Source organism: Pinus tabuliformis, chromosome 8, assembly GCF_031772625.1.
Source record: "Pinus tabuliformis cultivar Carrire ecotype Pingquan chromosome 8, CPIR1, whole genome shotgun sequence".
Taxonomy (NCBI): Eukaryota; Viridiplantae; Streptophyta; class Pinopsida; order Pinales; family Pinaceae; genus Pinus; species Pinus tabuliformis.
In genome coordinates, this window is record NC_142294.1 from 1,042,438,232 (window position 1) to 1,042,451,683 (window position 13,452).

The following is a 13,452-nucleotide window of genomic DNA, read 5'->3' on the forward strand; positions in this document are numbered from 1 at the left end:
CTTTGAATATAGAAGATAATCAGGCTCCACACCCAACATATCCACTACTCCTTCTTAGCTTCTGTTGCCAAAGTTACTCTCTCTAAGAGAGGATCTTCCTTCATCTTGCATCTTTTCTCTACCTTTGGGTTCTCAACAGTATTCCTCTTTCCCTTATCCTGCTCTAGATTTTTGCCTATTGTTGTTGTTGTTGTTACTTCCTACGCTGCTGCTGTCTAAGAGCAGCCTTCCAAGTCATTGCTATACTCACCAGTTCATTTCGTCTAGAGGAATTATAAAAATTCCTTCAAGGGTCCTCCTCCGACCAATGAAATTTCCCGTGGATCCATGGAAAGTATACTCTCACACAGTAGTCCTTACAAATACCGTGGGGATCGTACAAATTAAAGACTTTGGTGCCAAACTCGAATCCCACTATCTCCTTAGCCCCACCATCTGCATCTTTCAAGCTCTTAACCTCATACAATCTGATCCACAAAGGAAGGGCGGGCCATGGCACTTTCTTCTTCTTATGCAGTCTTGCTAACAGCCCTATGGAAAGGTGATATGAAACAACTTATTAGTGGCATACCTTAGTAGAACATTTGGAGACTTCTCCCCGCAAAACACCCTAATGAAGGTGCCACCTGGTGAGGCATACCAATCTGCAATATTCACTATTGCCTCCATTTCTTGCCAGGGCTTGCAAGGTGGATCCTGTTCAAATATATGCTTGTACAACGAGATGATAAAATGGTCAGTTAGCTTTTCCATCACTCCTCGATAACTGCAGTGGGAAAGCAACTTGCAATAAACATTGACGACAGTCTCATTTGGTGTCCATGTCTAGCTCATGCCAGGGAACTACTGCTAGGCACCAATTGCATCAAGTAAGTATACGAACATGTAAAACCTTGCTTGCTCACTCTTGGGCAGATTCTGAGCATTAGTCACATGGATATTCAACTGATGAGCCAGCAAATCTGACCAATTGAATGGCTTCCCATTGTTCACCAACTAGTCATTAGGGGAATTTTGTGGTCTAAAACGGGCATCCTAAGAAAAATTTACAACAAAAATAAACTTTATAAGAACAAATAGGATTCAAGATGATGATGTCAACCATGGGGGATGATTCACCATTTTTGAATTAAAAAAGTAAAAAGATTAAAAAATAATAAAATAATAAAATTACTTTTTCAATTCGTATTTTGAACTTATTTCCCTAAGGTTTTACTCAAATTTGAGCGGGAGTACTCATTGGATGAAAAATTTAATTCCTCATCCAAGGAGTACCCATGTTTCATACTTTCGATGGACCCTGCTACAAGAAAAATGAGAAATACATGAAAAAACGTGATTGCAATCACATTTTTCATGTATTTCTCATTTTTCTTGTAGTAGGGTCCATCGAAAGTATGCAACATGGGTACACCTTGGATGAGGAATCAAATTTTGCATCCAACAAGTGTTTTCGCTTGAAATTTGAGTAACCCCATAGGGAGATAAGTTGAAAATATGAGTTGTAAATTTATTTTTTTCTTATTTCCCTCTAAAATTTGATGATGTAATCTAATCTTATTTTATTATTTCCGCTATTATTTTGTAATTTCCTTAGGAGGCCCATTTTAGACCTCAAAAGTCCCCTAATGGCAACACTACTACCCAACCTTCAGGAAAGGTTTATGTGTTCTCTTCATTGTATATTCTATAGGCAAAGATGATCAAGAATTGATAATCTTTCTTGAGAGAATTTTTCTTGTAAACATGATTGGGTATCTGTCTAAACTTTGATGACTCTTTCACCTAGTGCTTGACGATATATCTAGTGTTCACACAAATTTACGGGTGGCATAGAAAAACGAGTCCATGTGCTTCACCGGCTGGGGTAAATGATACATTTGTTGAAAGTTCTCTGCCCTGAAGATGGCAAGCTCTATCCTGCTGGTACTACTCAATGTCATAGTTTGTTCATCTGTGTGTGAGATAATCCAGCTAATAATGTCCGCACATGGGAAGGCGGGGCACTTGCATGCAAACTTGTATAGGCCTAATCGTTAGATGCTAAGGTAAACCTGTCGATCCTCTAAGTCTTCCTTGAAGTCCTCCACAAAAGTATCCTTGATTTGTTGCCATGTTAATGTTGTACCCTTCTTAATGAACAATTGAGTGTCTGCATAAACTAGTAGATCAACTGATATCTTCTCAACTGCTTCCCCAGTACTTCTCTCAACAATTTCCTTTGATGCATCTCTCTTCGATGTCATGTTAACTGTAGTTGTGTTGGGCCTCCAACTTGTCATGATTTTGTTGATGAAACCATCCATTCTCGCATCATTATATTCATCCATTGTCAGTATTTTTAACCATATTTATCCATAAATGGACCAAATTCATGCATACACGTTTACATGGTTTGTTATTATTATTTCTATTATTTTTAATGAATTGAGAAGAACTTTGCTTGGTTTTACTAATGATAGTTTGCCCAATTTAAGTTTCTGTAGTTTAGTCAAGTTTCTATAGCTATCTTCATGGTGTAGGTAGTAGCACCACTGTAAAAGGAAATCTGACACTTGGTCTTGGTTTCTATAAGCTCCAATATGGATTTGTATTGGTCAAACTCCACCCAGCTCACACATGTGGACCTCCAACAAAAGATCAAAGGAAAAACGCAACATTTTTTATGAGTCAACTTGAAACGTGTTTTTTGAGCAAATGAAATTGAATTTCAGAAAAATAAAACATGGGTTTTTTCCAACACAAGCCCAGTTAGGTTCTTAATAATCCATTTTCTCAAATACATTACCATTTGAGAGACTTTTGGGGTTCTTTGGAGCCCTATTTTGTAGATTGTGTGAGCAAACGGTTTGGTAATTTCACAGTCAACGCCCAGTCACCAAAAGAATTGAAATGAGTTGTTCTTTAGCAAATTCGTGGCAAGGAGATAAGTGTGATCATATATGGACTGATCTTTGGTCCTATAAACCTTCAAAATATATTTTATTTTATTTTCAAACTGATTTACAAAGATCTCATGGTCATAATTCATGCAATGAAATTCCAAGTTTCTTGTTGCTTCAAAACTCTATAAATTGCAGTCTCTTTGATGGGGGGAGGGGGGGAGGGATCAAATGTCAATGATGAATATTAACTTGTAATTGTTGTTGTTATTTGAAGAATAAGAACTCTGTTTTTTCCCAATGAATGTAATCTCTGATATGGCACAACTCTTAATGAAATTGGTGATTTGAATCAAGTGATTTGAGTTTATAATTCATCATGCTCACCAAGAGGGCCCCCTGTGGAGTTGTGAGATAGTATAATTATCATTTTAATCTCATTATTTATTTATTTATTTTTATTATTTATTTATTGTATTTTTATGTTTATTTATTTTTAATTTATTTATTTTTAATTTATATATTTTTATTTATTTATTTATTTTCAATATTTTTTTGATTTAGTTTTTAATCTCTTTAAATGTTTGAATTGTCTATTTTCAATATAGTTTGCTTGCTTTTTTTTTTGTCTATTACAGGTTAAGTGCTCAATATAAACTTAAAAGTCCGAAAACACTTTCATTGAAGTATTTTCCAAGAATTGATTTCATTTTCATGTTTATTCTAGTCATCATTTTGATAAGACATGGAGGCTCTTGCACTTGAAATTTTGTCAACATATCATTGTTTTTCACTGCTTTCTAGAATAGTTTCCAATTCCAAGTTTTGTAGAATAGTTGTGCTTTTAATTTGATAGTTAGATTTCCTTTCATTGTTTAATATAATAGATTTCAATTTTTGCTCAGTTTAATAGATTTCAATTTCTTGTCCAATTAGAATAGATCTCTAAGTTTTGATAATATAGTTTGCTTTAAAAGTTCTTTTACATTTTGAAGTATTGAGTTTGAATTCATTGGACTTTTAAGACAAAACATGTGCATATGCTTATCAAAACTTAGTCATAAACATGTTTAAATCCTCATGTGCAATTAGATTAGTTTCTTTGAATTGAAAGTAGATATTCTAGCACATTTAGTTCACACATACTTCACAAGTTCATGTACCCAGATTGACATGTAAATGAAATTATTTTAAGAGTCAATTAAATTACCCAACATGTTGGTGTCGTTGCCGAGGAAGTATAGATAGAGGTTAGCTTTCAAATGCATCTCATTAATAGTTGCATCAATTTAGTTGCATAAGATTAATTTCGTTTTAGTACATCCAAGAGGTAAATTCATTAAAACAAAAATAAAAAGGACTTCAATCACCTACCACCCCCACTAAATCACGTGGTGCAAAAAGAGCCACATCACCTTCCACATCATGAATTCATATTTTTGCAGGTAGAAGAAGAGGTGACAAAGAAGGTATATGAAATGGCTGGAGATGATGAAAATGAGGAAGATGCTTTTGGATTTCCCATTCAAGAAATTGATATCAACATTCATATGAAGAACATCCCTCCATCTGCACTTCCTAACTTCAAAAGTATGAGATGAGAAGACCCAAAAGCTTTTCTTTTCGAATTTGAAATACTTTGTAGATTTTATGGCTACTCATTACACATTCAAAAATTGAATTTGTTTCTAGCAATATTGAAGGATAAAGCTCTTAAATGGTTCATGACTTTAGGAACAAATTCTATAAGGACATGGGATGATATGAAAAGAGTATTTTTGGAAAAATGTAAAGATTATTGCATACACCATGACCTTAGAAATGAAAATTTTAAGATGAACCAAAAAGAGGATGAAATCCTAAAAGATTTAGTGGAGATATTTACTTATAATGTCAAAATATATAAATTGCATGATTTAGGGTTAGACACATTAAAAACTCTCCTATTAAAATCTATAAGGGATGAATAGATTGATCGCCTTAACCTGGTGGGAAAAGGAGATGTCTCTCAATTGTCATTTCAAGAGATTTGTGAACTATGAAAGAACATATCAAGATGAAAAGCAAAGTATGGAAGATCCCCTTAGGATCCATTTATGGCCAGAGTAAGTAAGTCGACATCAAGATTGGTAAGTAAAACTGAACTTAACAATTTGTTAGACATTCTTGGTAATTTAAATGAACAAATTGATATGCTAAGAATGCATAACAAGCAAAATGTTGAGAATGTTGATTCATTTATATTTTTCCGTAGATGTATAAAGAAACATGATTTTCATGATTTTCCACTTGATAACATTAAAATTTGTGAAATCTATGCAGGATCACATACTACTAAAGATTGACCACCATTACTAGGGTTAAAGGCAATTTACCAATGAGCAAATCAAACACTAGAACAATCCTATTATGTAGCTCCAAGAAGACCATGGAAGACTCATCAATCTGGTATGATGCAAGATCTTAATTCATGTTATGCACAACAGTCTCAAAGAAATTTGAAAACACCCTTGACTTGGAAACCTTGTCCATCTCAATCCCAACCTCAAAACCAATCTTGGAAACAACGTTCACAAGGGCCTTGTTAGCGCTCAAGTCTGCCTTAGGCTGAGGAAGGAAAAACTCGAGGCCACATCAAACCACGCTCAGCCTCATAGCTAGCCCTACGAGGACAGGAGAGGGCTCTCTCCGGGTCTATCTCGGCAAAAAGGTCTTCAAAGAGGCTGAGATGACTCAAATTTAATATTGATTTTAGGCTAGTAAATTGATAGGAAAAGGGGTTTTAATGAATGATTGGGATTTCTGGACTGTATGGGGTAAAGAACAGCTTGAACAGGGAAATATAATCAAAACACAGATTCTCTCCTGAGATTCATGTGGTATGAAATTTAACATTTGTCTCATCCTTTGTTTCATATGTATCCTGTTGTGTTTCCATTTCATTTCATTTCTAAATGAATATCTCTGGTGTGTTTGTTGCGCCAATCAATAGTTAAGCACCTCAAGACTCCTAAGAGCACGCAATGCTTCACGGACAAAAACATCCAAAAGAGAACCTGGGAAATGTAGTTCTACAGCCAATTGCTCTGTAATAATTTGACAATTCTCAAAATTCAAATATCTCCAGAAGTCTTCATGAACACTAGCGAACACTAGCAGCATGCCAATGTCTGGATGAATAAGAGAAATTTTGTGGGCTCTACCCAGTGCGTAGCGCACCTCTGTGCGCGTAGCGCACCTTCCTTCTCATATATTTTTTATGAAGTCCAATAAAGAATATCCTTATTCTCCCAAACTCTTGTTCAATGACTCATTTGCCAGTTACGAGCTCCAGCAAAACCACAACAAAACCGTAAACATCGTTTTTTTTTTCTTGCGACCTTCAAGGAGTATGCATGTTTAGGAGCAATGTAACCGTGAGTGACTACAAAAATTATTGAATCCCCTCCTCTGTTACGAGCTTTGAAGAAGTTTTGCAACACCAAAATCAGCAATCTTGGCCTCATAAAATTGATCCACCAAGATATTGGTAGACTTGACATCTTTATGAATAATTGCAGGGGAGAAATCATGGTGAAGAGAAGATAATCCATGAGCCGTCCTTAATGCAATCTTATGTCATGCCGTCCTTAATGCAATCTTATGTCATGTTGGCCAATCCGAATTATTATTGCTATGAAAAGCTTGAAACAGGTTCCCATTAAGCATGTATTCATAGACCAACACATTAGACTGCCTGTTGGACATATAACAATAGAGCTTCACTATGTTTCTGTGGCGAATGGTTCCCAATGTTTCAACTTCCTCCTTGGACAATCAATGGTCATACTCTCACAGTAAATGCTTCCCACTTCGTTATTCGTTTTGATATCATCTATATCCATTTTGGAGTTCGTCCAGAGGTGCTTCACTGCCACTCCGGAAAAATACAAGTCCATTGACAAATATTAATGTTGTTGTTATCGCTCAAAAATTTGTCCTGGTTGTGGAAGGAAATCTCTGAGATAACCTTTTCAACCAATCTTTGGGTTGGAAACTGACCTTTCCAAGATTTGGAAGAAGACCTTACTGCAGAATCTAACCAGTTACTTGATGTCGGGGATGTCGATGGAACTAATCCTTCCTCCAAATATTGCCATGTCTTTTCTGTTAAAAGAATAGCTCCAGCAGAGGCATATGTGCGGTGATCCTTTTCTGATAAGTTGTAAAAACCATTTCCAGCATATTGAACAGAGATTTTGATAGCCACCTGTCTGAATTGGACTCTGACAGAGGACTCGAGAAGACGGAGTCTAACAGGCCTTACATAAGAAATTGATTGTATCCTTGATATTTTCCTCACTATACTCAATACCAATCTCAATGTTATCCATACCATTCACCTCCACCACAACATCAGTTTCACCCTCAATTGACCTAAATTCAACCTTTCCCATTACCAACCACACAAGCACCCCAAAGATCCATTCCCACTTAACTACCTGCACAATCATTTCAGATCCCCAATAATAAAACACCTCAATCCACTTACAATGTTGAGGTATTTCAAAATTATTCTCCAACCGCCATTGAAGAACAACAACCAGAAGAAGAAGATTCAGATAAGGTCCAAGAATCATGGATGCCCATTAAAGAAGAGAAGTTGTTGGAACCTGAGATTGAAAAGTTTCATGCATGCCTATCACCAGATTCTATGAATGGGGATCACATTTTTGAAGACTTGCATGGCATTAGTAGGAAGCCAAGGAAGGCAATCTTACACTGAATCTTGGTTCAAGACATTCATTGGATCCCAGTGCTCAATTCTTTCAATGAAGGCAGATGGTCTCTCATATACTGGTACATATTAAAGCATATATTTCAAACCTACATATGAGTTTATCTATCATCTTGTTACACACATGGTTCTATTGGAAGTATTCATATACTTGGAAGAGAATACTTTTCCAAGTAGAGTAAAAAAAGAAATTAAAGATAAATATAAGTCCTATTGTGAAAACTAGCTTGCTGGCACAATTGGACATGAGCTTTGCTTGAAAACTAGGCAATTGGCGAGCAACGTTCACAATAAGTTCTGCAATTTTATGTGGTTTCAATATTTTATTATGGTTCTTCAAATCACTTTTGGTTGTATGCTCGAGTTGGTTGATGTGGGATTGCTTAAGGCCCGCCTTCCAAAAGATATTGTCCCATTGACCTCAACACCTTATTTGGGATCAAGATCATGGATTATTTGGAGTTCCTTGGAACTTGCATACATAAATTGCAAGCCTCCTTGTTAACAACAAGGGGAATACAACAATGTATCTTGATTGTCATATCTTACAGGTGAATCAACTTCAACGCATTCATTCGTATCTGTCAAGATGAACTCAGGTACCTTGACACTCATTTACATTATCAGTGAGTTGTCTCGCATTGGTTAATTATTTTCATCATTGATTAGTAATCCAATGATTTCTTTCCATGTTTGACTTCGGCACATTCATTCACATGGTAAGAATTGTACCATGAATTTTGGTTTTGATGAAGACTATATGGTTTTATGGAATCAACAACAACTTGCAGCAGTATATTTTATTAGTTTTTTTTGTAGCAACATGTTCATCTTTTTGTCATTCAACAACAATGTGATGAAGCACTACTACGACTCTTCTTCATTTCATTTCTTTTTTCCAAGGAAAAAAACTGTAACCTTTTATTAAAGAATTAATGAAAAGTTACACTAGCAGATGCAGTGAAGCATTTAGTAATTGCCACATGGGCTCAAGTGCTTTTGCACCCTACGCAACATTAGAAAACTAATGTGCACAAAGAATAAGAGAAGGAAAGAGAAAAGAGAGAAAATTTTCACGTTTTTCTCCCCTTTTTCTTTTCGACCTTGCGCCACTCTCCTTGAGTGGGCTCGGTCGAAACAATGACTAACTGTGTCGATACATTCGGAGGCCCTGTTTCTTTGTCTGAGTCTGATGTATCTGAGTGATGGTGCCGCTTGATGCCTCCCATGCTTTGATCCACGTTTATCATCTCTGCCTGATTTTGCTGTGTTTCTGCCTGATTTGAGTGGGACTGTGAAGCCTTGTTGTCTGCTATATTTTCCTTCTGATTTTCTATTTCAACTTCCTCTATGGTGGTATCATCCTCTTCTGCTTCTGTTTCTTCGTCTTCTGTTACCGAAGGGGTTCTCTTCTTTATAACATCATCTATGTTCTGCCATCCTTTGGGCTTCCTTTGTTGAGGCTTGCTCTTGTTGAGGCTTTTGCATGCATTGAACAGGTGACCTGTTTGTTGACATCCCCTGCATCTGAATGCTGTATTCTCATAGTCCAAAGGCTGTTTCCACTGAGAATTGTTGAAATTCAGAATGATGCTTTCAGGTAAGCCTTGGCTAAGGTCTACCTCGACACATATCCTAGCAAAAGTAAAGATTCCTTTTAAGTGTCTCTCTGAATCAATCTTTAACATTCTTCCAAGGGTATTCCCTATGGCTGATAAGGTCTTGTAATGCCAGAAATGTATTGGGAGGTTATGCATCCTTACCCACACTAGCATCCTTGATACCACCATAGTATTTGCATCAAAACCCGGGAACCATGGGGTCACAAACAATCCCGCACTGCCCCAGAACCATGGTCCTTCATTGAGAATTTTTTCCCTTTCTCCTTCTTCTAGGAAGACTACTATGAAAAAACCCTTCGAACATAGGTGGATCTGGCAGTTTTTTGTCCAGACCGTGTGAATCCAATGGTATAAAGCATCCGTTCTAGGCCAGAAACCGTTAAATCTACAAATAACAGCATTTTTTTGTAGATCTGAAAATATGCACTTTACCTCTGGAGTATCCAGCAAGATGGAGGGACTCTCTGGCATTTGATCCACGATATACTGCCCTGGAGGTATATTGACAGCTGTGGATTCTTTCCCCTTTGGAAATTCTTTCCCTTTGGCTGCTTCGCGATAGTTGCCTGTGGGTTGGTTCTGGGGTGCTGATTTCCCCTTGCCTCCCCCTGAAGAACTTGGCTGTCCCTGAGGCATAGCCCCTCCTCTCAGCCTCAGGTTTAGAACAATGATTGTTCCTGGGCTGATCTCATAGCTTTTCATGGTTCTACAGTCCTGGAGGGACCACCTACCACTGACCAGATGTTGAATCTGGACTGGATATCCCATCTCTGCCCAGATCTGCTGTTTTAACTGCAAGATGGTGCCTCCTGCATGAACCCACACTAATCGGGATTTCCCCTCAGGGGTTTTAATAAATATCTGAATAAAGGTTGATCTTACCTGCTCTGGCTTTGAACAGTCTTCCAGATCTGGCATCGTATTGGATTGCATGCCTCGTTCTACAACCCCTCTGTTCGATCTGTGCTTGCTGCCGTCAATCTGCTGTCTGGGGTCTCGAAAGATGACACGATCAGGTAGATCTGGGCCGGATCTGCAAAGTTTTAACCACTGCATTGAGTGAGGGGGGAGATCTGCAGTCGGATCTGCCCCATGCAACCCTACTACTTTGCATGCATGCCCAGGGTTGGCAGATCCGGGATATGCCAGACCGATTACTGACATAGATCCGTCCCCAAAACGAGTTCTGAACCCAATAAAAACCGGCTGCAGATTTCTTGTCCCGGACGGATTTGTTTTCTTCTCCTTCAGATCGGCCCCAGTTTCGTTTGACCCCTCATGCGTTGGGCGATATGGCCGAAGGGTAAACTCTGTAATCATAACCATCGGTAACTTCCAGTTATTTGCCCACATAACCGTGACTGCTTCAGGGATTTGAGACGGGTAAAATTCCCGCAGTCCGTTCTTGCTTTCATTCCTGTGGCCGGCTGCGTCCTTGCCCCCCTCGCCTCCTCCGACGAACAGCATGCCGAGGGTTCCATTCCTTGCCCAGATCGAACGCGCAGCGGAAGCCATCTCTCCTCTCCCAATATCACCTTCAATTCTTCATTTCATTTCATTCTTCAAGCAAATTACATTAATTTCAAGTCATCATGCATTATGTTTCATGGTTTCTACTTCAGTATACATCACACAGTCTAAATTGGCAGATTAGACTCAGAGAAAACAATTTTCCAAAGAAAAATAGAGATAGCTAAAGAAAGTTGCAGTTTCTGTAGCTATTGCTGTAGCAACCTATTTTTGGTTGTAGCAGCTTGTTACAGAGGCAGTTTTGGCACAGAGATTACAAGAAATTGGAATAGAAATAAAAAAAAAATCCGAGATACTGGGTTTCCTCAGAGTATGATAAATTGAGTATTTCGCGGGAAAAAAATCCAAAAAAGAGAAATTTTCCAGGACATTTCAAGTGTGTGTCTAAGGAATATTTGCATTTTTCACCATTGTGCACACATCAAGATAACATTTATTATTTTTGCACAACAACATATTTTATTCATGAAAATGGGATTCTGAAGGTATTTGGCGGTAAAAAAGGGTAAAAATACACCATTTCCCTTTTGAAGCACTCAATTTGGTCTTAAAATGAGTTTGTGGCATATGTTTTTGTTGCAACATTAGGTAGTGTGAAGGGTGAAACAAGGCAAAAATTGATTCGACCATATCTTGCAAACCGTGCCTCCGTTGGTTCTAAAATTTTTATGTTAAATGCATTGAAGTAGGGTAAATAAACAAAAAAAAAATTAAAGTAATTCCAATGTGTATTTTTCAAGAAACTGGCCTCTTTCTCCTACAATGGTTTCTCATTTTTCTCGAGATCTGTGCACCAATTGGATGAGATGTTTTGTGGGAAGATGCATAATATTAATTTTAACAACCTCAAAAATGTTTAGGAGAATTTTATTTACCATTTGAGAGAAATTGGAAAACCAAGTTTGCTACATGAAATGATACATTTTGTGGAGCAAGGTCAAACTAGTGGTCAATGCATCATGGAGTAGAGTACCTAATCCAAATAAACACCAAATCAAACATCAGAACATGTTCTCTTCTCCAATACCAAAAGGTAAACTTGAGGTAAAACTAGCCTTAAACTTTTTAATTTGTTAAAAATTCTAGAAATTTTGATGAGAAGCTATTGTAAACATGTAGTTCCAATTTATCTCCCATTATGTTTTGTCATACCCTTTAACAATCAATCCCACAAGCTATGATTGATTCTTTATCAACAAAGTCCTGCCACCCATGCAATCATCTCATTGTTTTCCATGGTCATAATGATGTTCTTTTATGCTTTCACCACTCTCTTGTTTGAACTTTCTCTTTTTGTTGCCATATAAATTAATTTGTGCTTCCTTGATGAACAATCTGACATTTTGACCTTCATGTAAGAATAACTTGTGCTTTCCTTAATGATCCATCAACACAATGTTCTTGAGAAAAATAATTATTTTACAAATAGAACAACTTGACTTCATCGTACATGTCTGTAGCACATGATCAAAAGGTACATGGAGAAATGATTGGATTGTGTGTCATAAACAACTGCCCATTTTCAGATTATTGATGGAAGCAAAGAAATAATCAGTACATGGCCACAAGAATAAAAGGTTGCTGTTAACACAATATTACAATTATTTGTACTCAAATATGAAGAGCCACATATTTGTTGGGTATAGCTGCTAGAGAAAGGATTGAAATCTTTGTTCCATTGTCCTCATAACTGCCTCAAAACAGTGGTTGCTAAACACACTGGTATTGCTTGATAATTTACTATGTGTCTAGGTTTTAATGACTGGTAAAATTCTTAATGCCTCATATGTTTAATGCCTTAAGATTGAGGATACCCTTCATTGTTAGTTATATGTATAATTGTTGATTTAAAAATCCGCTCTTTATAGTATCAAGGCCTCTAACTCCAGAACTAGCTACAGTGAGGATATGGAATAAATTGAAGTGGACAGATCAATCCAGCAATGGTTCCAAGAAGGATGTGTAGGATTTTTGTTGAGCTTAGCAATGGTTCCAAGTTGTGATAAGTGTGACTGAAAGAGTTGCAAATATTTCAAGTGGGTAGTCTAGTAATAATTTTTCAAGATCAAAGATTCATGGAGAAAAATTATTGGAGAAGTTGTTTGCACATTGATATTATTGGTGGAGATTGTATTTGATCCTACTACACTCATATTTGATAACCTTCACTGTCACAAAACGAACAAGCAGGATGAGTATGAAATTCCAAATGTTTTGAAGTATCCAAAAAGGGAAGGAGCTTGATTTCTAAGAAGATTGAAATTCAAGGTACGAAAGGAGAAAGAACGAGTCAATCTTAATAGATGACGCCAAACCATTTATTTGGGAAATATTGCCAAACCTTGCAAAGTTTTCAAATTCCTAGATTATTTGCATGAGGACATAAAAAATCTTTGGTGTGGGGGAATGTTGGGCCTCCAACTTGTCATGATTTTGTTGGTGAAACCATCCAATTTCGCATCATTCCATTCACCCATTGTCAATATTTTTAACCATATTTATCCATAAACAAGTCAAATTCCCGCATACATGTTTACATGGTTTATTATTATTATTATTATTATTATTATTATTATTATTTCTATTATTTTAATGAATTAAGAACAACTTTGTTTGGCTTTATTAATGATAGTTTGACCAA